General features: G+C 41.9%; 1 long non-coding RNA gene across 2 annotated transcripts in view; it reads right to left on the reverse strand.

The window, feature by feature from the left end:
* The window catches only part of LOC132534927 (uncharacterized), a 50,849-nt gene that overhangs the window by 9,640 nt on the left and 19,419 nt on the right, over nt 1-21,790 (reverse strand). Inside the window, exon 3 of one of the 2 annotated variants that reach the window (XR_009546688.1) lies at nt 19,414-20,484. The exons of the other annotated variant lie outside the window; for it this stretch is intronic. This is a non-coding gene — a long non-coding RNA (uncharacterized LOC132534927). Of the gene's footprint in view, nt 1-19,413; nt 20,485-21,790 lie in introns of those variants that run through there. 2 annotated transcript variants of the gene reach the window in all.

Genomic DNA, 21,790 nt, shown 5'->3' on the forward strand with positions numbered 1-21,790 from the left:
CCTGCCCCAGAAGCAAGGTCCCAGGGCTGTCTTTTCCTCTGTCTCTTTGTTTCTATGGATCTGAAGCAACAAAGAAGGCACCATGGACTCGCCAATGTGTGTAAGGCCCCAGCTCCACACAAATTGTGTAAGTAAACTCACCCTACTAAGCTGTTACTTGGTAGTAAAAAGGGGTCCTCAGTGTTTGTCCCTGTTGTGAGTGCTTGACATCCATCCGGAACCACTTGTTGAAGAAGTGAACACTGAGCAGTTTTTGTCACTGAGCCTGAGGAACTGCTGGGACCTCGGTTGTGGTCGCAGCTCCACTACAGGCAATGAAACAAGGGAGAAAGATTGGGCCCAGAGAAGGCACCCAGTAAATGGTAGCCGTTGTTACGTTTTCTTAGGACTCCTACAATCCTCAGTAAATATTGGTCTACAATCAGAATGCCTAGGGACGGTGTCTGTTCTGTGTGGGTAGCAACATAGGCTTCACTCTTTAAATGTAAACGTGCAACGCACAAGTCAGCTGAGGGGTATGTAACATTGAGCGATTAGTATTTCTGGCTTGTCTCAGGACTGCCAGGTGTCCACAATGCCCTGGAACCTGAGAGAAGCCAAGGCCTGGGTCACAGGCCATTTCAGAAAGGTCAGGGTGATCTGAGATTCAGACCTTTTATGTCTCCAAGGATTAAAACAAACAAGTCCGTGTGAGGCTGGGGAGACAGCATAATGGTTGTGCGAAAGACTTTCATCCCTGAGTCTCCGAGTTCCCAGCACCACTATAAGTCAGAGCTGAATAGTGCTTTTATTTCTCCTCCACTCTAATTAAATAAAATAAATAGATTTCTTCTCACCACCAGGGTTATTCCTGGGGCTTAGTGCAAGTACCGGGAATCCATAACTCCTGGAGGCCATTTTGTCCCATTTTATTGGATAAAACAGAGAGAAATTGAGAGAGGAGGAGGGGGGAGATGATAGAGAGGGAGAAAGGAAGACATGAGGTGACCCCCCCTGCAGGTGGGAAGCAGGGGCTTGAACCTGGACCCCTGCGCAGGGCCTTGTGCTTAGTACTATGTGCGCTTAACTGGGTGCACCACTGCCCAGCTCCCAAATTAAATCTCTAAAAATTTTGGGTGTGTATGTGAATGATAAGATGAGTGAGATAGTTTTTTCTTTGAGAACCTATGTTTCCTAAGTTTCTGTGGTCTCCCTAGTTTCCTATTGTGTAAACTAGCGAGAGCAGACTTGGAAAGGATTTGCAGTAGCAAGTAAGATTCCTGGAGTCTCCTGGGCGTCTAGTGCCATGCTCCCTCTAATAGCCCACTCAGAAGACTCTTCTAGAGAGCGTGACCCCAGCTGTCTCCCCAACCCTGATTTCTCCTGTCTGCAGGAGACAGGCGGGTACACTGTGTACAGTGATGCCTTAGCAATGCAGTTTACTCTTTCAGTTGGAATTCTTAGGCATAGGACTTTGTCTTCTTTTCTTTGATGCTTTTCAGAATGAAGTGACAGGAGCAAGATTCTGGACACCAGAAGTCCCACTGAGTCCTGTTTCTTGCCTTTTCATGACTACCTAATGTTGACAACGTTTGACCTTGGCAACCTCACCCACAGTAGGAGAGAATGTGCTGGTTTTTTGTTGTTGTTGTTGTTGTTAAAATGGGGAAGAGTGCTCCCTTTCTGCTTAACAAATGAATAAGTGAGCACAACTAAAAGCCACGAGGGACGTTCAACTAGTGCTAATGCTCGTGTTGAGTGACTCTGGCTTCTTTGAAAAGAAAAGCAAAATAGTGAGGCCAGTAAAGGCATGTGACAGTGAATGGGAGGTTGACTTTGCATGCTGGGAAAAGTGGAACGAGTCTAGCAAGGATGAACAAAATCCCATCTCTGTCAGGGCAAATTTAGTTCAGCATACATAAAGAAAGCTGTGCTCAGTCATAAACGAGTTCAAACTCAACAAAACTAGTGAAGGTGCTGCCACTGTGATTTTTCCATCTGGGAACTCAGTGCAAGCACAGATGCATTCACTGTGTAGAGGACTTCACTTGGAATGCTCAGGTGGTAACAAAACTGTTGAGAACACAGCGAGGGAGGTCTGAAAACACTGGCGACCGAGTCACAGGAAAAACAGTCTCATTGCATTTATCTTTTTAAGAATTTTTTTTTTTAATGAGAAGCAGAGATAGATCAGAGGGCCGCTTAGCTTTGGTGGATGGCGTGTTGGGGATTGAACTTGGGACCTCAGAGCCTCGAGCATGAATGGCTGCTGCATAACCATGATGCTGTCTGTCTCCCCATTCCAGTTTGATTACCTTTATCATGGAATTGGATGGATACAAGTTTGTAAGGTTGGGTTATGGTTGCCATCCCTATGCCATGTGCACTTCTAAAGACAAGGGCTGGGTTTATACAGGTGCCAGTCAAGGTGAAGACAGCATTAGCACCAGCAGGGAATATGCTACTGAAGGCATAAGTCATCAGGAACCCAGCCAGCCTAAACAAAATGTGGGGGCTCTCAGTGGGACGTAGTGACTGGAATCTCTTGGATTCATGCACAGAGACTTGCAAGCTGAGGACTTCACTTCACGATAAATATGTGGAAGGGTTCGGCTTTATTTGGAGGGGACTGAATTGTTTCTTCGTTCCTAGATATGAGACCTATAGTAAGTTTGTAAAGCACATTACAATACTCTTGTTTTTCAGACAGTAACTGTGGTTTCATTCCTGTCCTAGAGATGTCAATGTTTGTAGCATTTTTGTTCTTCTTAAGTGTCTCCTTAAAGGAAAGGGCCCTTAAATTAGCAATCGTAGGGAATCCCACCCACTTGAAGACTTGAATCTGAATCAATACTTTTCCCCTCTCTGTCAAAAAGAATTATAATGATTTTCACCCTGTGTCAAGAACTATAAGATGGATTTCTTTTGTTAGGGGCTCAAGGATATAGTTTTTAAGAAGGTAAATCTATTAAAGTTCAGGTAGCCTGTATTCACTTGGGAATACTTGCTTCTTCTAAAGAAAAAAAAAAAGTTGACAATTGTGCCTCAAGCCACACAGTTCTATCACTTAAAGAAGTCTGTTCAATGACTGCTTTCCTGTGGTAAGCTTACTTTTCCTCTGGTGTTTATTTTGTGCTTCTTGGAAGGATCCAGAGACACTGAGTCAGCACACAGGAAAAGGTTATGTACAGGGCTGGGGAGACCGCACAATGGTTATGCAAAAAGATTTTGGAACCTGAGGCACCAAAGGTTTGGGTTCAGCTCCTAGTGTGACCATAAGCCAGAGCTGAGGAGTGCTCTGGTAAAAATGGGAGGAAGGAACAAAGAGGAGGAGGAAAAGGGAGAAGGGGGAGAGGAAGGGGAAGGGAAAGGAAAAGAAAAAGGAGAAGGAAAGGAAGGAAGGAAGGGAGGGAGGAAGGGAGGGAGGAAGGAAGGGAGGAGCACTAAAGGAGGTCCTTACCTTGCTTCCCCAAAAAGTTTCCACACAAGTGAAATGTCTGCCATGAATACACTGTTCACGAATTTAATTCATCCTTCCACACCTGTGTCCTGACCTATTTATATTCTACAACAAAAAGTACTTACTTTTCATGTAATTTACTGGCATTCTGATATACAATGTAGAGGCATATAATCCTACTTCCTGACTCATCACAATCTTACTTTTGAAAGGCATCACTACATACCCTGTCTGTGGATCTTGAATCAAGCCATTTTGGTAAATTTAAATTTGTTTTGATACATTATTTTTATTTCCTGTGTAAATTACCAAGGCAGGGAAAAAAATAAAACAAAAAAAAACAAAAAACAAAAACAAAAAACAAAAAAAAAACAACAAAAAAAACCACCAACAACAAAAAAAAAAACCAACAAAAAACAGGGTTTTGAGTTTTCATGCCACGCCGTGTGTAACATCTTTTTTAATTCTTCTTTTTCATATCTGAAGCCCCTGGTACTGAGATGAAAAATAGTGATCAGAACGGAAATCTTGAACCTTATTTCAAACTTTTAAGAAAGCACTTCTGGGCTCTCAGACCACAGGCTTTAGCAACACTACTTGGGGTGAAGGACACTGGCTGGCATTGAATAATCTAACATAACATTTTAAAGACCTTAAAATTTAAAACATTGAAAAAAGTTCTGAAAGTAATTTTTTTGTAATGATGTGAATTTTTCTTAATAGCCACTAGGCTTATTGCTGGGTTTCGGAGTCTGTGTGAGAGTCCACCACGGATCTTGATGGCCATGTTTCCTTTTTATTTTGTTTTATTATATAGTGGAGGCCGGGGGCTTGAACCCAGGTCCTTCCTCATGGTAACTTGTGCGCTCGACTGGGTGTGCTCGACCAATGCCTGGTCCCTTATAGTTGTTTTTTTTTTTTTTTTCTCTCTCTCTAAGTAAACCTGATCAGCATATACTCATTATGAAGTTTTTAGTGGATTATATTTAGGTCACTAGTGATTACATTTAAAATTGTATTTGGGGGGAGTCGGGCTGTAGCGCAGCGGGTTAAGCGCAGGTGGTGCAAAGCACCAGGACCGGCATGGGGATCCCGGTTCGAACCCCGGCTCCCCACCTGCGGGGGAGTCGCTTCACAGGCGGTGAAGCAGGTCTGCAGGTGTCTATCTTTCTCTCCCCTTCTGTCTTCCCCTCCTCTCTCCGTTTCTCTCTGTCCTATCCAACAACGATGACAACAACAATAATAATAACTACAACAATAAAACAAGGGCAACAAAAAGGGAATAAATAAATAAAATAAAATAAGAAGAATATCTTTTAAAAAAATTGTATTTGGCACACATCAAGTTTCTGAAAAGGTTCACAGTCACGGCACATTGGGATAGCACTTTATCAAAAAGCCCGTGATTCCTTCTCCTGGACTGAGTTTATGCTATTTTCTGGAAAAATCTGTATTTCATTCTTTTTTTAAAAAGTATCTATTCCCTTTTGTTTTATTGTTGTAGTTATTGCTGTTGTTGTTAATGATGTTGTTGTTGTTGTTAGATAAGACAGAAATGTAAAGAGGAAGGCAAGACAGAGGAGGGGAGAGAAAGACACCTGCAGACCTGCTTCACCACCTGTGAAGCGACTCCCCCACAGGTGGGGGGCGGGGATCCTTAAGACCATCCTTGCGCTTTGCGCCACCGCCGCTTAACCTGCTGTGCTACCGCCCGACTCTGATTCCTTTAAAAAATATTTATATACTTATTCCCTTTTGTTGCCCTTGTTGTTTTATTGTTGTAATTATTATTGTTGTCGTTATTGATGTCATCGTTGTTGGATAGGACAGAGAGAAATGGAGGGGGGGAGAAGCAGAGAGGGGGAGAGAAAGACAGACACCTGCAGACCTGCTTCACCGCCTGTGAAGCGACTCCCCTGCAGGTGGGGAGCAGGCAGCTGGAATGTGTTTCATTATTTATCCCAAAGATATTAAAAACCCACACTGACTCTCCCCATCATTTAAAAAATCCTACCAATATGGGAACTCTGTGTGTGTGTGTGTGTGTGTGTGTGTGTGTGTGTGTGTGTGTGTGTGTGTGTGTGTGTTGGGGAGGGCGTGGCACATCCTGGGGAGCACCAGGACCCAGGTTCAAGCCCCTAGTCCCTGCCCACAAGAAGGTGAAACGCTGCAGGCCACCTCCCGGCCCCAAACAAACACAATTTCAAAAGCAAATAAACCAAAGCAGAATTGTCTATATAAAGTGAATGTACAGTTTGCCTTGACCAAACAAGGAAGGCTTTGTTATATTTTTGTTGAAAAATTACATTTGCTGCATTTGGATGAATGATTTTGGGAAAAGAATGACTTGAACCGATACGGATCTAAGTTGGGTCTTTTAAGTCATTAATTGGGGCTTCTATTTTATTTTGTCTTTAAAACAACCTTCCACCTTCCTTGCCACTCAATGCTAGTTGTGTCAAATATATTCCCTTGCCAATAGTTCTAATAGCTTCCCTAATTAACTTAATTTTTTAATCATTTGGAATAAAAAATTAGAGTTTGTTAGACCTCTGCGGGGGGGGATTGTTTCACATTAAAAACTCAAAAGATCAAGTATGACTAACTTTAGAAAGAGGCTAAAAGTCCAAATTATTCTGAATAGTGGGACAGAGCCACAGGCCCCTTTTTGTACAGAATATTTCACTCTAGAAATCTCCCATCAGTCTTCTTAATTTGCTCCAAAGTAAACCTTAGGTGTTTGGGTGTGATTGTACCCGCTGATACACAGAGAGGCTGTCAGCTGAAAGCAGAGTCACACAGCAGATTTTTATCAGAGGGAATCGAGGTAACAGTACTTTACGGTGGTCCCTTTATCTGAATTCCCCATTCAGATCACAGTAATTTTGAGATCAGTGCAGGTTGTTGCAAATCTGTCACTTATTTCTTCCCCCTTTTTACCCTTAAACAGTTTTGCCCTTAAACCATTTGGTGTCTCAAGTATCATAAGTTATCTCTTCCATGACTGATGGACATCTGGATGTTTCTGCATTTGATGACTGTGAATACATGTATCATGACCAGGTTTAGGTAGTCATTTGGAGATGTGATTTTTTTTTTTTTTTGTCTTCTCTGGGACAAGCCCATAAATGGTACTGAAACTCAAATGTTGAACTGTTTCATGAGAGAATTCCTTTTCTTTTTCTCTTTTTGTTTTGTTTTGTTTTGTTTTGTTTTTTGCCTCCAATGGCTGGGGCTCGGGGCCAGCACTATGAATCCACTGCTCCTGGCTGTCATTTTTTCTTCTTCTTGGCTTTTTCTAATTTTTTTTTCTTTTACTAGATAGAAATTGAGAAGGGATGGGGAGATAAGAGAGGAGAGAAAAAGAGACACCTACAGACCTGCTTCACCACTCATGAATTGGATTCCCTGCAGGTGTTTTCCATCAGAGCAAGGACTGGGAAAGGCTGGGGAAGGCGGTTTCTGAGGCCAGTCATCACTTCAGGAAACGTGAGCACATCATTACTGAGGGCACTGCAGGCACTAGCTGTGGCCAAGGCTTTCATAGCTGTTTGGTTCTAATTTGTTTTTCAATTACTAATGATGTTCAACTTATTTTAATAGGTTTTCGTGTCATATGTATTTTTTGATGAAAAATAAGCAGTGATGTATCCACTGGAATATTTTTTCAATTTTTTCATTAGAGATTTGATTTCCTTGTTATTAGGATGTCACTACTCTGAGTAGCAGTATTTTATCAGATACCTGCTTGAAAATATTTTCTAGCGTGTTGTCCTTTGTTTCTACTCTGAATAACACTGCATTTCAGACAAAAAAAGTTTTAAATTGAATAAAATACAATTGATGATTTAAAAAAAAAATCTGATGTGTGTGTGTGAGTTATGTTTAAAAGATAGAAAGGATTTGAAACATTTTGTTGAGTGGTGTTCTGGTCTTTCTCCCTTTGTCTCTGTCTCTCTCATTCTCTAATCTCTATAAAAAAAATCTATAAGTCTTTTAAAAAGTAAAGAATATCAATCACCCCTCATCCCTCTCTCTCTTCACATCCAAGAGATGAAAATGAACATCATGAGTACTGCTAGAGTTTGTAGGAAGTTACCCCTCTTTGACTTCACTCACTGCCCTCAGGCCTCATTACTAACCTGAAGTATTTTATTTATGCATTTGCTCAATGATTTAAACCACACACACTATTTCACGTGGGGGGGGGGGGATAGTTCTCTAAAACAAGGACGGGGAACATTGCTGCAAAGAGGAAAGCAATAAATATTTCAGGATTAAATACAATCTTCCTATATCTCCCTGTTTTTTTTTTGTTTCTGTTTTTGTTTTGTTTTTTGTTGTTTTTAATTTTCTGAAGAATAAGAGAATCAGGACTCATGAACGCTACAAACAAACTGGAGGTAAAATTTTATCACTAGCTTTATTTTTTCAGCCCTTTAAACTGTGCACACAAGAAAAATACAAAATAAAACAAAAAAAAATGGGGAGTTAGGCGGTAGCGCAGCGGGTTAAGCAAACATGGCGCAAAGCGCAAAGCTCGACATAAGGATCCCCGTTCGAGCCCCCGGCTCCCCACCTGCAGGTGAGTCGTTTCACAGGCTGTGAAGCAGGTCTGCAGGTGTCTTGTCTTTATCTCCCCCTCTCTGTGTTCCCCTCCTTTCTCTGTCCTATCGAAAACAACCACGATGACGATAAAAAAAAAAAGGGCAACAAAAAGGGGGAAAAAATAGTCTCCGGGAGCAGTGGACTCACAATAACCCGAAGGCAAAAACTATAGTGACACAAAAAAACAGCAATCTTACTGGGTAAGGTATGCTCCTGACCTGGGTTGTAGAGGTTTTTTTACACATGGATTTTTAACGTTCTAATACCTTTGGATTAGCCTTTCTCTAAAATATTCTTAATACCTTGACTGACCATGCTGTATAAGTGTATTTCTGGGCTATCTATCCTGTTCATTAATACTTGTGTCAGTTCTCTCACCGATCTACACACAGTCTTCATTTCGCAGCTTTTACAGATGTCTTGGTCTTGAAGTTAAGGAGCTTGCATCCCACTTCTTCATTTTTTTAAAAACCACTCTCACCCTAAGTACTTTGTCTTCACATCAAAATTTCCAAAATCAATCTGTTCGGGGGGGGGGGGGGGGGGGAACGACAAAAAATAATCTTTGCTAGGATGCTGATAGGCACTGCATTGAATATCTAGTTCAGCTCACAAAGACCTGACATTTTAACAGGATCAAGACTTCGATTATGGTGAAAAATTGCACATTTTCCCCAGTTTGGTCTCCTTTGATTTTTCTATGTTGGTCAGGAAAAATTTGCATACTTTTCAGCATATAAATCCTGCCCTATTTTACTAGGTTTTTCCCCAAGTATTTTGTATATATTTTTTCACTCAAATTTTACAGAGATCCCCATTTGTAAGTTTCCACTTCTACTTACTCTTGGCTACTTTTTAGAGATACAACTGATTTTTAAGATATTTATCTGAAACCTTCGACTGAACTAAATTCTTTATTCCAGTTGTCTGCAGACTTTCTTTTGGGGAGGGGTTTTCTATGTCAGTCATATAAATATGCTAATAAAAAACAGTTTGTTCCTTTTCATATCGGCGTGTCTTTATTGCTCCCCTCCCTTTAATTTACTAACTAGAAGTAGGTGGGAATGAGGTGAGTATAAAATTCGATGGAAAACCATCAGACCTTCAGGAGTTAAGTGTGCTGGCAGGGTTTTCACTGTTGTCCTTTATCAGGTCAAGAAGGTTCCCTCCCTACTAATAGTCACTCACTGAGATTTTTGTTACGAAAGAATGCCAAATTATACTTTAATTTTTATTTTAACTATGTGTAAATGCTTAATGACACGGTATTGAAAATCTTCCATATGCTCTGGTAGAGTGTCTGTTCAGATAGTCCGTTATGTAATTGAGTATTTTTATTAAGAATTGAGTGTCTGTTCAGATAGTCCGTTATGTAATTGAGTATTTTTATTAAGAATTGAGATTGTACTTTTCATTTTTCATATAGAGAAGGAAATAGGAAAAGAAAGGGGAAGAAAGGGGGGAGATAAAAAGAGAGACAACTATAGCATTGTTCACTACTCCGGAAGCTACAGGACCCGAAATTATATTTCTTCACAGAAATTACATTTTTATTCTCAGCTACAATGATGTCTTTTTTTTTTTTTTACATTACTCTCTCTCTCACCCTGGGGCCAGGAGGTGGCGAACCTGGTTAAACGCACACACACACTTGTCTCTCTCACTTATGAATTATACAGGATAATTATTCCCAATTAGTTCAAGAAGATCTAAACATGATTCTACAGTTGATTTCTAGTGTGATTATATCTATCACAAGAAACACTGTATGGTTGCAATAATTTCAAATTACTAGACCGGGAATTGAACCTGGGACCTTTGGTGTCTCAGATATGAAAAATCTCTTTGCATAATCATTGTGCTATCTCTATAGCCCACTGTTGCTTTTAATTTTGTCTGAAAAATAAAGATGAGTCATTGTAGATTTTATTATACTTCATTGCAGAATTTTTCTTTCCTGGGAAATTTCAAGTTAGTGAAGTTGGCATTCTGATTTTACCCCAACCTCATTAGATGTGAGAAATGCCCCCCCCCCCCCCGTACACATAACATTTGGAGGATCTGACCGAAGTGAAATTAAATAGCTAAGGATCATCTATAGTTCTTAAGAGTTCTGACCACTGTTACGGATGCTAGTCCAAAGTGAGTTCTGGAAGTTTTAGACAATACTATAATTTTATAATTTCTAATTTACTAACATCTAAAATAGTGATTGGTCACAAAATATTTTTTTATGTAATGTACTCTTCTTGTCTCTTCATAATCGTATCCACCATCTATTTTATGAATAATTGGAAAACATAGCTCTTGTGTATACATTCAGGTAGCTTTTTTTTTTCTTTCACCAGAGCACTTCTCAGCAATATGGGCAGTACCAGGAATCGAACTTGGAACCTCTTGCAAAGAAATCTTGTGCTCTATACTAATCCGACAGCAATTTTTATAATTATCATTCCACCATTTAAATTTTACTTATACTTACATCAATGACTAGGTGAGATGCTATACATGGTCACATAGGATTACATGTAGAAAACTTAAATATTAAGAAAAACTGACATGGGATCAGATGGTGGTGCACCCAGTTAAGCTCACATAGGACCCAGGTTCAAGCCCCTACTCCCCCACCCGCGGTGGGGACACTTCACAAGCAGGTGAAGCAGGGATGCAGGTGTCTATCTTCCCCCCCTTCCCTATCTCCCTTTCCCTCTCTCAATTTTTCTCTATCCTAGCCAATAAAATGTAGGGAAAAAATGGCCGCTGGGAACAGTGGATTTGCTGTGCCCACACTGATCTCAGTGATAACCCTTGAATTAAAAATAAAAAATAAACATTAATAGAAGTCAATATTAAGATGCTACCACATGTTCAGAACATATGTGTCTCACACCCCTGTTCTCATTACCTGTGACAGTGTTCCATGTGACCACTTAACCATCAGTTACATATTAAAGCCAGAAAGCAGTCACAACTGATGTTTCAATGTTCCAAAGACCAAGATCAAACATCAAGCAGACCAAATAAGGACAGATTATCAGAAACAGGGGAAACATTTGTGCAACCCTAGCGTGTACCTGTGCACGTGCATGTGTGTGTGTGTGTGTGTGCGTGCGCGCACACATGCGCGTGTGCAACAGAGAGGTGACAGGTAAGTTAAAAGACAAAGTGATGGTCTATAAAAGCTAATAACAATTTGATGTTGTCATTTCATTCTTAGAACATCTTGCTTAAATGTTCAATTAGCGCTATTATGTCTAAACAAAAGCCAACATAATGTTCAATAATAAAATGCCAGAAGAATCCCCAATAAAGTCAAGACTCATTCCAAGATGCCCACTCTCCATTGGTGTTTAACCAGGCATACCATGTAATCAGTCAGGACGGCACTGTCCAGCCAATGCCAGGCCAGCCAAGGGACTTCTTGGGTGAATTCCTATCCCAGAGACACTGCTTGGAAACCAAGAGTATTAATTCCACGACAGTGACCAGCACAGCACAATCACACTAAGCTAATGAAAAATGAAGCTAAGTCTCTCTCTCTCTCTCTCTCTTTCCATCTTTCTCTCTCGCCAAAAAAGTACAACTGATGTTTTTTATAAAATGTTTTCTCCAATTTTTCATGTTTGACATTTAGAAATTCTAAAATGACTATAGGGTACAGGTTCACAGTAACTATGAGTATCCAATGCAGAATTACTCCAGTTTTCTCCTTTTTATTATCTTTGTTTAGAAACATCCAGAAATCAAAAGGAAAGGGGGAGATAGAGAGGGAGGGAGGGAGAGAGGGGGAGAGAGAGAGAGAGAGAGAGAGAGAGACCTGAAGTCCTGCTTGTGAAGCTTCCTCCCTGCAGGTGGGAACAGGGGACTCAAACCCAGGTCCTTGCATGTACGCTCACCTAGGTGCGCCACACTCCACCACCCAGTTTTATTACATTTAAAAAGTATTTTTTGTATTAAGAGTGTGAAATCAAGGGGGTCGGGTGGTAGCACAGCGGATTAAGTGCAGGTGGTGCCAAGCGCAAGGACTGGTGTAAGGATCCCGGTTCGAGTCTCTGGCTTCCCACTTGCAGGGGAGTCGCTTCACAGGTGGTGAAGCAGGTCTGCAGGTGTCTATCTTTCTCTCCCCCTCTCTGTCTTCCCCTCCTCTCTCCATTTCTCTCTGTCCTATCCAACAACAGCGATGACATCAATAATGACAATAATAACTACAACAACAAGGGCAACAAAAGGGAAGAAATAAATATTAAAAAAAAATAAATAAAAAGAGTGAGAAATCATTACTCTGGCACGTGTGCTGTCAGAACTAGAACTTAAGACCTCACACATGGGCTCGACAGCTGAGCTGACTTGTTTGCCCCAATGCCTTCTTGTTTTTATAAAGCAATCATTAACTTGCATGAATCAAAGACTTTTCTCCCTTAGTCATCACTCTGAGCTGAACGAGTAGAGAGAAATACCACGGTCATCTGGCCTCCACGTCACAGCAGTCAGGCACAAAAGCCGTCATGCTGTGAACCCAGCATCCATTTCTCCTCTCCCCTTCTGCCCTGTGGTTGTGTTAGCACCTGGCTTCCTTGGCATCGAGTTGAAACAGCTTAATACAGAGCAGTGAGTTCCCTGGTAGTTCTCTGCCAGAGCAAAGTTCCATGCCTTTCCCAAGACACTCCTCAGCCCGGCACCTGACTCGGAGCAAGAGTAGGGGGCTGTGGTTCCTGGCAGCAGGGCAACCCCCACACTCAGATCCACCTGGATTCCTGCCACCTCCCCTCCATTGCTGTAATTACCTCTACATTGAACACACAGTCATTAGCTGTGGTGCCTATGAGAATGTGATAATATTTCCCTTCCTTTATTGGATAAGTGCTTCTGCCTGCCTCTCCCTCCCCTTACCACCCTGATTTTTTTTTTAACTAGAGCTGCCTTCGATTAGCAAACCACGTTTTCTTTTATTTTTTTTTTTGACCCCCATTTCCATGTAAAGCTTCTAGCTTTCTCTATTCTAAAGTTCACTGGAGTATTTTTCTGCTTTCCTGCAGTTTTGAAGGAGATAATCAGTCCCAAAATTCACCAGTCTGTCGTGAAAGAAGCTTGTCACGGTGGTTGGTAGCTAATGGAGGCCCCTTTAGTTTATCTTCATCAATTGTCAAATATTTGAGTCCGTGAAGTGGTGTGATGAGGTACAAAGACAGATATTTGAAGGGATTTTAACTCATTTGAGCAATTACATGCTTAACTGCCCTGCGATAATCTGCCAGTCTGAGTCTTTTCTACACAGCACAAGTGGGGAGCGTTAGAATAGCTGGATTTAGAACCTAAAGGCTTAGGCTGAATGGAAGAAAGGCACCAGAGAGATTAATTGCCAGTAACAAACAGCAGGGCTGCTTACAAGTTATATATCACATAGTTACCTTCCAGCAGTGATGGGGGCCAGCTCCCAGAGAGCAGCCCGGGTTGGGACAAAACAGACATTGCACTGAATCCTGGGGGCCAGGCACCACCCGTGGACAGGGAGGTGGGGGACTCACTTTACAGACAGCATATCTGCACATGCTGCACGGACACTCAGACACGGCGCATATTCACGTATGCAACACAGGCATGTTTAAGCTTGTGTGCACATGCATGTCAGCACGTGACACAGATGCATATTACTGAAAAAAAAAAAAAAAACCCTGCTTTTGTCAACCAGCCCATTAATCTAGAGTTTCCTTACGGAGTCATTCTACTCACAGTTTACAGAGTCTGCTGATCCATCAGGCCCATCCTTGGAACATGTCATGTACTCAAATACTAGAAACGAGAAGGAATAGGATGACGAGAAAGGCAAAAAAAAAGTAATTTTGGAAAAGGTGAACACAGTCATTTTAACTGATTCCAAAACCAACCAACAAGCCATAACTGTCAAGACTTGGTGTAAAGGCCGACATAGAAATCAAGGGGACAGAAGACAGCTTTGACATAAGGAAGATGGTCTCATGAATGAATTTCTGGTCACTAAAAGCTTAATTCTAAAGGAACTAATATCAGGAGAATGGATTCTTGTTATTGTCATTGCTATGGTTACTGAATATTGATTTTCTGTGAACTTTCCAGGTTGCTATTTGACGTTTATTGTCTGAGGAGATGGTGTCATAGTTGAAAAAAAGGACTAGAGAGCTGGATCAAGGAAGAGAGTAGCTCCCAAATATGGGAAAAGTTTCTAAATTTTGTTATCTGTATATCCCATCAATTTGATCTGGGGCCCATATTCTGCACAGGAGCCTGTGTGACCTCTGCATCCTTATAGGTCTGAGCTCACATTCTGTGATCACGACCAGGAACATTCCAGGTTGCACTGATTTCAGGACCCATCTTGCTCAGGTAGATGGTAGTATATGTTGTCCAACCTCCCTTCAGAGAATGGAACAGTCCCTACCATTGTTGATCCACATTGAGGGCAAGATCCTTAGGGGCCCACAGAGGGGTCCATTATGTTGTTCCTGGTGGAGATGACCAGTGACGGTGGCAAGAGGGATCTGTTAGAGGTCTAGGCCCATCATGTCTGTGGGAACCCCAAGACTACTTGACTAGGGCCCCAGGTGATGGGGTGGCCTGGTAGTAACTAGAGTCATTATTAAAGTATGCCAGTCTCTTGCCCTTATTCAACTTTTAGTCCTTACTTTCTCTGACAAGGTTAGCTTTGGAGTGATTAAGGGAAATGAAATAAGAGGTATGTGAGGAGGGTATCTAGGTCTAAGTAGAAACTGTTTAAGTAATTTAAGGTGTCTTTATGTCTTTCTACTTACTTGCTTTATTTATTGACTCACTGCAAACTATTGTGCACATTGCTTTAAGGTAGACATTTTCCCCTAACTTATGGATACATGTACATATTCCCTATTTCATGGGCCCTGAGCTATACGTAGGTTTTGAGGTTTTGTTAAGAAGAATGCCACCCGAGATGGAATTAAGGAGCCCTCTGAGCTAGGAAAGGTTGAGACCTTTCCTCACCAGAGTAATGAAGCTAAAGAATTGACATTCCACGCCTGAAGTCTCTGGACACTGTCTGAAGTAAAACATGCCTTGGCAGTACTGGTCAAATTACTTAGACTGGGGTCAGCAGATGCAGTGTCAGTTGGTTTGACTTGAGAGAAGCATGCAGGAAAGTGAGCCCCACCCTAGAGGTTCCAGGCCTGGGAGAAATACAGGCTTTATAGAGAAAGGGGAAGCTTCCTGCTGTCTTAGGGTTTAAGAAGGCAATAGACAGTTATTGCTGTAACCAAATTATTAGGCAATTGTGTTAACTTTGAGAACCCCTTTGTTAGCATTTGCTTTATCATGCAAGACCTCACCACAATTTGTGTTATTTACATGTAGCTGTATCTTATCAAGTAACGCCACCAGTTGCTTCTGTTCTCCCTGGTCAAAGCTTTTAGAAGATTGAAAACTATTTCAAAGAACATGTCCTTATTAGAAATGTATTAACAGTTTGTGCCCACTGTTAAAATTATCTCACTTAACGTAATTCCTTCTAGCTCCATCCAAGATGGATCAGAGAAGGTGGGCTCATTGGTCTTAATAGCTGCATGAAATGGAAATTCGAGCACTGGTGCCTAACTGAGCCACTTATGCCAAGAAACAATGACTACTGAGTTAATGATTGACTTGCCACACCACACCTGCATTCCGTGCATTCCTAATAAATCATTTTGTTTGTTGTTAAGAAATAGACTATACAAGGAGTTGGGCGGTAGCGCAGTGGGTTAAGCGCACATGGCACGAAGCGGAAGGACCAGTGTAAGGATCCCAGTTCAAGTCCCCAGCTCCCCACCTGCAGGGCCATCACTTCATAAGTGGTGAAGCAGGTCTGCAGGTATCTATCTTTCTCTCCCCCTCTCTAGATTTCTTTCTGTCTTATCCAACAATGATGACAACAACGACAGCAATAATAACTACAATAAAAAACAACATGGACAACAAAAGGGAAAATAAATAAATATAAAATTTTTTTAAAGAAATAAGACCATACAATGATATGTCTTTTAAAAGCATAAATGGGTTATAAAATTATATATGATGTTAGGTGTATTGGTGGTTGCATAAAAAGGTACTTGGTATGAGTAATTTCCTTTATCCCTTCCACTCTCCTTCCCATAATAAAAATTGTAAAGCAACAGTGACTGCAAAGATACACTAAGACACCTGATCACAGAGAGGGGAAGGGCTTTACCTAACCCCAGTTGTGTGTTTAAGGCTTGAGCCCAACGTAGTTCAACCTAAGAGAAATGTCCAGAAATTTCCTTATGAGAGCAACATGACATTAAACGCTGCTCCCTAACACATTCCCAAAAAAGTTCATGCAAAAGGCTTGTTTTTTTAATTTTTTTTAATTTACTTATTCCCTTTTGTTGCCCTTGTTCTTTTATTGTTGTAGTTATTATTGTTGTTGGATAGGACAGAGAGAAATGGAGAGAAGAGGGGAAGACAGAGAGGGGCAGAGAAAGATAGACACCTGCAGACCTGCTTCACCGCCTGTGAAGTGACTCCCCTGCAGGTGGGGAGCCAGGGGCTCGAACCCGGATCCTTATGCCTGTCCTTGCGCTTTGCGCCACGTGCTTAACCTGCTGTACTACCGCCCAACTCCCCAAAGGCTTGGTTTCTAAAAGCATTTGCCTCAGAGGGCACTCCCACATTGCTGTTGCTATACACTTCAATACACAAACCATACACCAACTGCATCCTGATTTGAGGAGACACCTCCTTGGAGGGGAAAAAAAAAAAGTGATGAAAAATAAAATGGCCGACCTCAAGTCCCTCTCAATCTAGCGGTGGTGACAGATGAAAAAACAGCAGTGGAGTGTGATGAAAGTTATGGGAGTCGTGTGCACAGTTTGTGGGTCAGAAACCAGGTCCAGGGGATCTTTTTGTCTGTGATGATTAGCACTGGGTCAGAGGAGGAACTGTATCAGTGGGTGGCCAAGGATGTGGTTCAGCTGATACAGCACAGGACTAGCATGTTTGAAGTCCTAGGCTTGATCTTAGGCATGATGCTCTGAACAAAGCTCTGCATCTTTCTCTCTTTTCCTCTCATAAAATAAATGCCCCCCCTTTTTTTTGGCTATTGTGCTACTATGAACATAAAAGATTATGGGGAAGAAGGACAGGGGTAAGTGGCGTCCTGGTACATGATAGGTGAAAAGGACCTACGTTGGAGATGAGAGTGGTTTTTTTTATATATTTATTTATTTACTTAATCCCTTTTGGTGCCCTTGTTGTTTTATTGTTGTAGTTGATGTCGTTGATGATTATTGTTGTTATTGATGTCATTGTTGTTGGATAGGACAGAGAGAAATGGAGAGGGGAGGGGAATACAGAGAGGGGGAGAGAAAGATAGGCATCTGCAGACCTGCTTCACCGCCTGTGAAATAACTCCCCTGCAGGTAGGAAGCCGGGGGCTCCAACTGGGATCCTTATGCCAGTCCTTGCACTTTGCACCACCTGCGCTTAACCTGCTGCGCTACCACTGGACTCCCTGGAGATGAGAGTGTTTTGCAGACTACATCACTAGGCGATGAGAAACTGTGACCATGTGTCAGTGACACTCCTGTAACCCATTAACCTCTCTTCTAGTAAAATGAAAAAATAAAATAAGATCAAATAAATCTTGTTTAACGTACCAACATTTTTTAAAAAGAAATGTCCTAACTGAAGTTGGAACTGAAAAACTAAAGTCGTCCAGCCACAATCACATCCTTCCCAAAAGTTACACACGTGACACGTGATCCTGAGTTTTATCGAAATGCTGTTTGCCATCCGCCTCCACTCAGCGTGTGGGTGCCCGAGCCCTCCAAGTCTTTGCAGCACATCTCCTGCACCACAGCTTCTGCTTGTCCTCCATGATCTCTTCAGTCAGCCTGATTTACCCAACAGAAGGCACCACAACTTTCTACCCTCTGCTCTGGTTCTTAGCAGAATGTGTGGAACACAAGGGAACTTTGTCATCCTGTTTGAACTGTGACTTTATTTAGAGCTCAGAAACAGGGTAGGTAGGAGTTCCTCGGAGGTCAAAATCACCTCAGATTGAAGTTGAGCAGCAGACGTGAAAACAATAAATGTACACCCAGTGGAAATGGTGGTGACCTAGAGAACTCATGACCTGCTTCAAGAAGCAAGTCAATCAGCTCCGTCTAATCTAGGCTGCATGGGACTGTGTGAACTCAATGCTGCTACGTTTTCTATGCTGACCACAATCTTCCCCTCCAAGGCAAGAGACTCCAGAAATCCCAAGTGTGGTTTGACTTGCCATGTTCTTTAACTGAGAGAAACTAATATTAAAACTCCTCAAATAATGTGTAGGCCAATTATTATAAGACCTCTGTGGGATTTCAACCACATCCTCACCCTAAAAGAGTTTACTCTTGTAATCAAGTTCCAGGATGGGGCAGGGAAAGGCTAAGGAACTAATCCCCTCCTCCAAGCACTTGCTTCTAAAGTACAAAGAAGAGTGTGGAGCTGGTTAATTACGGGTGTTAATAGCCTGACATGTGTAAAGCAACGAGGAGGAGAAGCTATGGCGTCTAGGCAGTAGTTGAATTCACCAGTCTAAATGTTACCTTTTCTCCACCTCACACACCCTGAAATTGTCACCTCCAAATATTGAAGCAAAAAAATGTGCTTAGAATTCATAATACCCAACACAGTAGAGCAAGGTCAAGTCATAAGCCCAGTGTGTCATATGTTTGAATTCCCTATCTGACATCTTCATCCTCTTCGGGCACAACTTTTTAATTATTATTTGTAGATCATCTTTTTCTTAACCACCTGAGAAGTGCAATTATCACCCTGAAATGCAGTGTTGGAGAGAACTTTTTTTTCTGAAATGGAAATTTTACATCCAAGGAGAGACCGACAAATGAAATTTATTGCTACCGAATCCCGTCATGACAGCCAGTCAGAAATGTGTGTGTGTGTGTGTGTCCAGCATGTGAAAAATAACTCATATGAAACTCGGATCATTTAAAAAAGAAGAGGAAGGGAAAAAAAAAGAAGAAGAAGAAAGAAAAGAAAGGAAAAGAAAGGAAAGGATAGCCCTAAGCTCTCTTTTGCCATCACTTAAGAGAAGCCTTTCCCACCAGTTGCCACCACTGTTCAGATCACTGATGCCCGATTTTTGCCCATAGTACAAGCAAAGAGTCTATGGTGAAATTCTCTAAAGGCCGAAAGGAGTGAAAACCTGAAGTGAGCAGTCATGTTGGACAGCATGCCATCAGAGAGAGATGTAGATTGAGGTAGAGGTTCCGTAAACCTTTTGTGAGTGTCTACATGCTATATATTCTGAGTTGATAGGAATGAATCCAACAGTCAGAAAATCTGCCTGAGGATCAGGGTACCCTGCAAAGGGGGGGGGGGGGGCGGTTGCTTTATGTCCCCTTGATGTTGTCATTTGCGTAGCTGTAATTACTTTGTGGTGCTTGAAAAACCATTTCGGATTAACATGTAGAATAACTCAAGAGTGTGCAATAACTTTCAAAGTCATCATTGACACCACTGCTTTGATTTTCTTTCTTTTTTTTTTTTACAACCTCACAAAACGCGAGGATGGAAAAATAATCTTTTGAAAAAGATATCATATGGGTATTTTTTTTCTGAATCTGATGGAATCCGTTGATGTATTATCACCTTATTTGCATTTTAAATGATTTTTTTTTAAAGTCAATCATTCGAGGTAGCTAGCTTTCTACTGGATATACTTATGAATATACAATGCATTTTGTAGGGCATGTTCCATTTGGTTTTAAATTTTTTTAAAGAGGATAAAGATGTTTGCCACATTCACTGACTAATCTTGTTGATATGATTGGTTCAAGGAAGTTGTCAAAATTTACCAAGGAAGGAAAGACAAAAAAAAAAAAAAATCACTGGACCTCTCTATTTAGCATTGCTAAGGGTCCCTGCTAATTAGCATCTAGCTGTAGCACGGTATAGATGCTTCCCTAAGAGCCTTCCAACTCTGCAGAGTGACACCTTATCTATCAAAGTCTCCTGGTGGCTGCAGTCGCGACAAAAGGCGCTGGCACGTACCACCCAATTTGCATGTACGCATCTCATTAGGAGCATAATTGCATACCGACACAGCAATTCCTCTGGCCTATCTCAAGAAAACATTATCAGCCACGTCTGAAAGAAATGCTTAAATGTCAGCTATTGACAAGCAATAGAAGCTGACCTTTGAAGATTCCCCATGACTCCCTGCTTGACTCTCTGTCTGTGTTTGATGACAGAAAAGGGATTCGGAGGCTGGAAGAAGAAGGGTGGCTGAGTGTGGCAACTCCGGAGGGAATCAAGTCATCGCAAAACTGGAACCCAGGAGTCGGGTGGTAGCGCATCGGGTTAAGCACACGTGGTACAAAGCGCAAGGACCAGCGTAGGAATCTCAGTTCGAGGCCCCGGCTCCACACCTGCAGGGGAGTCATTTCACAAGTGGTGAAGCAAGTCTGCAGGTGTCTATCTTTCTCTCCCTTCTCTGTCTTCCCCTCCTCTCTCCATTTGTCTGTCTTATCTAACAACAACATCATTAACAACAACAATAAAAGACAACAAGGGCAACAAAAGGGAAAATAAATAAATATGTAAAAATTAAAAAAAAACTGGAACCCAAGGGAGTCGAGCAGTAGCACAGCAGGTTAAGCACACATGGCATGAAGCGCAAAGACCGGTGAAAGGATCTCGTTCGAGCCCCCAGCTCCCCACCTGCAGGGGAGTTGCTTCACTAGTGGTGAAGCAGGTCTGCAGGTGTCTGTCTTTCTCTCCACCTCTCTGCCTCTCCCCTCCTCCATTTCTCTCTGTCCTATCCAGCAACAATGTCATCAGTAACAACAATAATAACTACAACAATAAAACAACAAGGGCAACAAAAGTGAATAAATATTTTTTAAAAATTGGAACCCAAATTCACAGTCTGGCTGGCAGTCATCTGGAATTGGCTGGGTATATGCCCTGGTGACTCTTACAACCAGGAGGACTTTGGAGGAGAGTGGACATCTCCATGTTGACCATGGCATCTCTGCAGAAATTACAGTGGGCTCGCGCCTTCACAAGGAAGATGAGTTTATCTGTGATTAATGTTATGACAAAGGACCAAACAACCTTTCTCCTACAAGCATGTAACCCATTTTACACATTGTCACAGGGAGAGGGGAAGTGTTGGACAAGCACCAACAGCTAATCTCAAAGCGCACAGCACCATTGACACCAGCCCCTCCACCATGGCGGCTCACAGCACAGGTGCAGTCAACGTGCCTCTCTGATTCCACTGAATGAATCTATCCTGTCATTGCCACTATCTTGAGCTCCCCGCATCTGCACATTTAGTTCTTTTTTTTTTCTTCATTTGTTTTTCTTATAATTCTTAATAGGGACAGAGAGAAATCCAATGGGAAGGGGGTGGTAGAGGGACAGAGAGAGAGAGACACCTGGGGGGCCAGGTGGTTAAGTGCACACATTATAATGCTCAAGGAGCTGGGCTCCAGCTCATGGTCCCCACCTACAGGGAGGAAGCTTTCACAGGTGGTGAAACAGTACAGATGTATCTTTGTCTTTCTCCTTCTCCTCCTCCTTCACCTCTTTTTCCTTCTCCTCCTCCTTTGCCTCCAGGGTTATCACTGGGGCTCAGTGCCTGCACCATGAATCCACTGCTCCTGGAGGCCATTTTTTCCATTTTGTTGCCCTTGTTGTTGTTACTGCTGCTGTTGTTGGATAGGACAG

The sequence above is a fragment of the Erinaceus europaeus genome, chromosome 20 (assembly GCF_950295315.1).
Source record: "Erinaceus europaeus chromosome 20, mEriEur2.1, whole genome shotgun sequence".
In the NCBI taxonomy this organism is placed as follows: Eukaryota; Metazoa; Chordata; class Mammalia; order Eulipotyphla; family Erinaceidae; genus Erinaceus; species Erinaceus europaeus.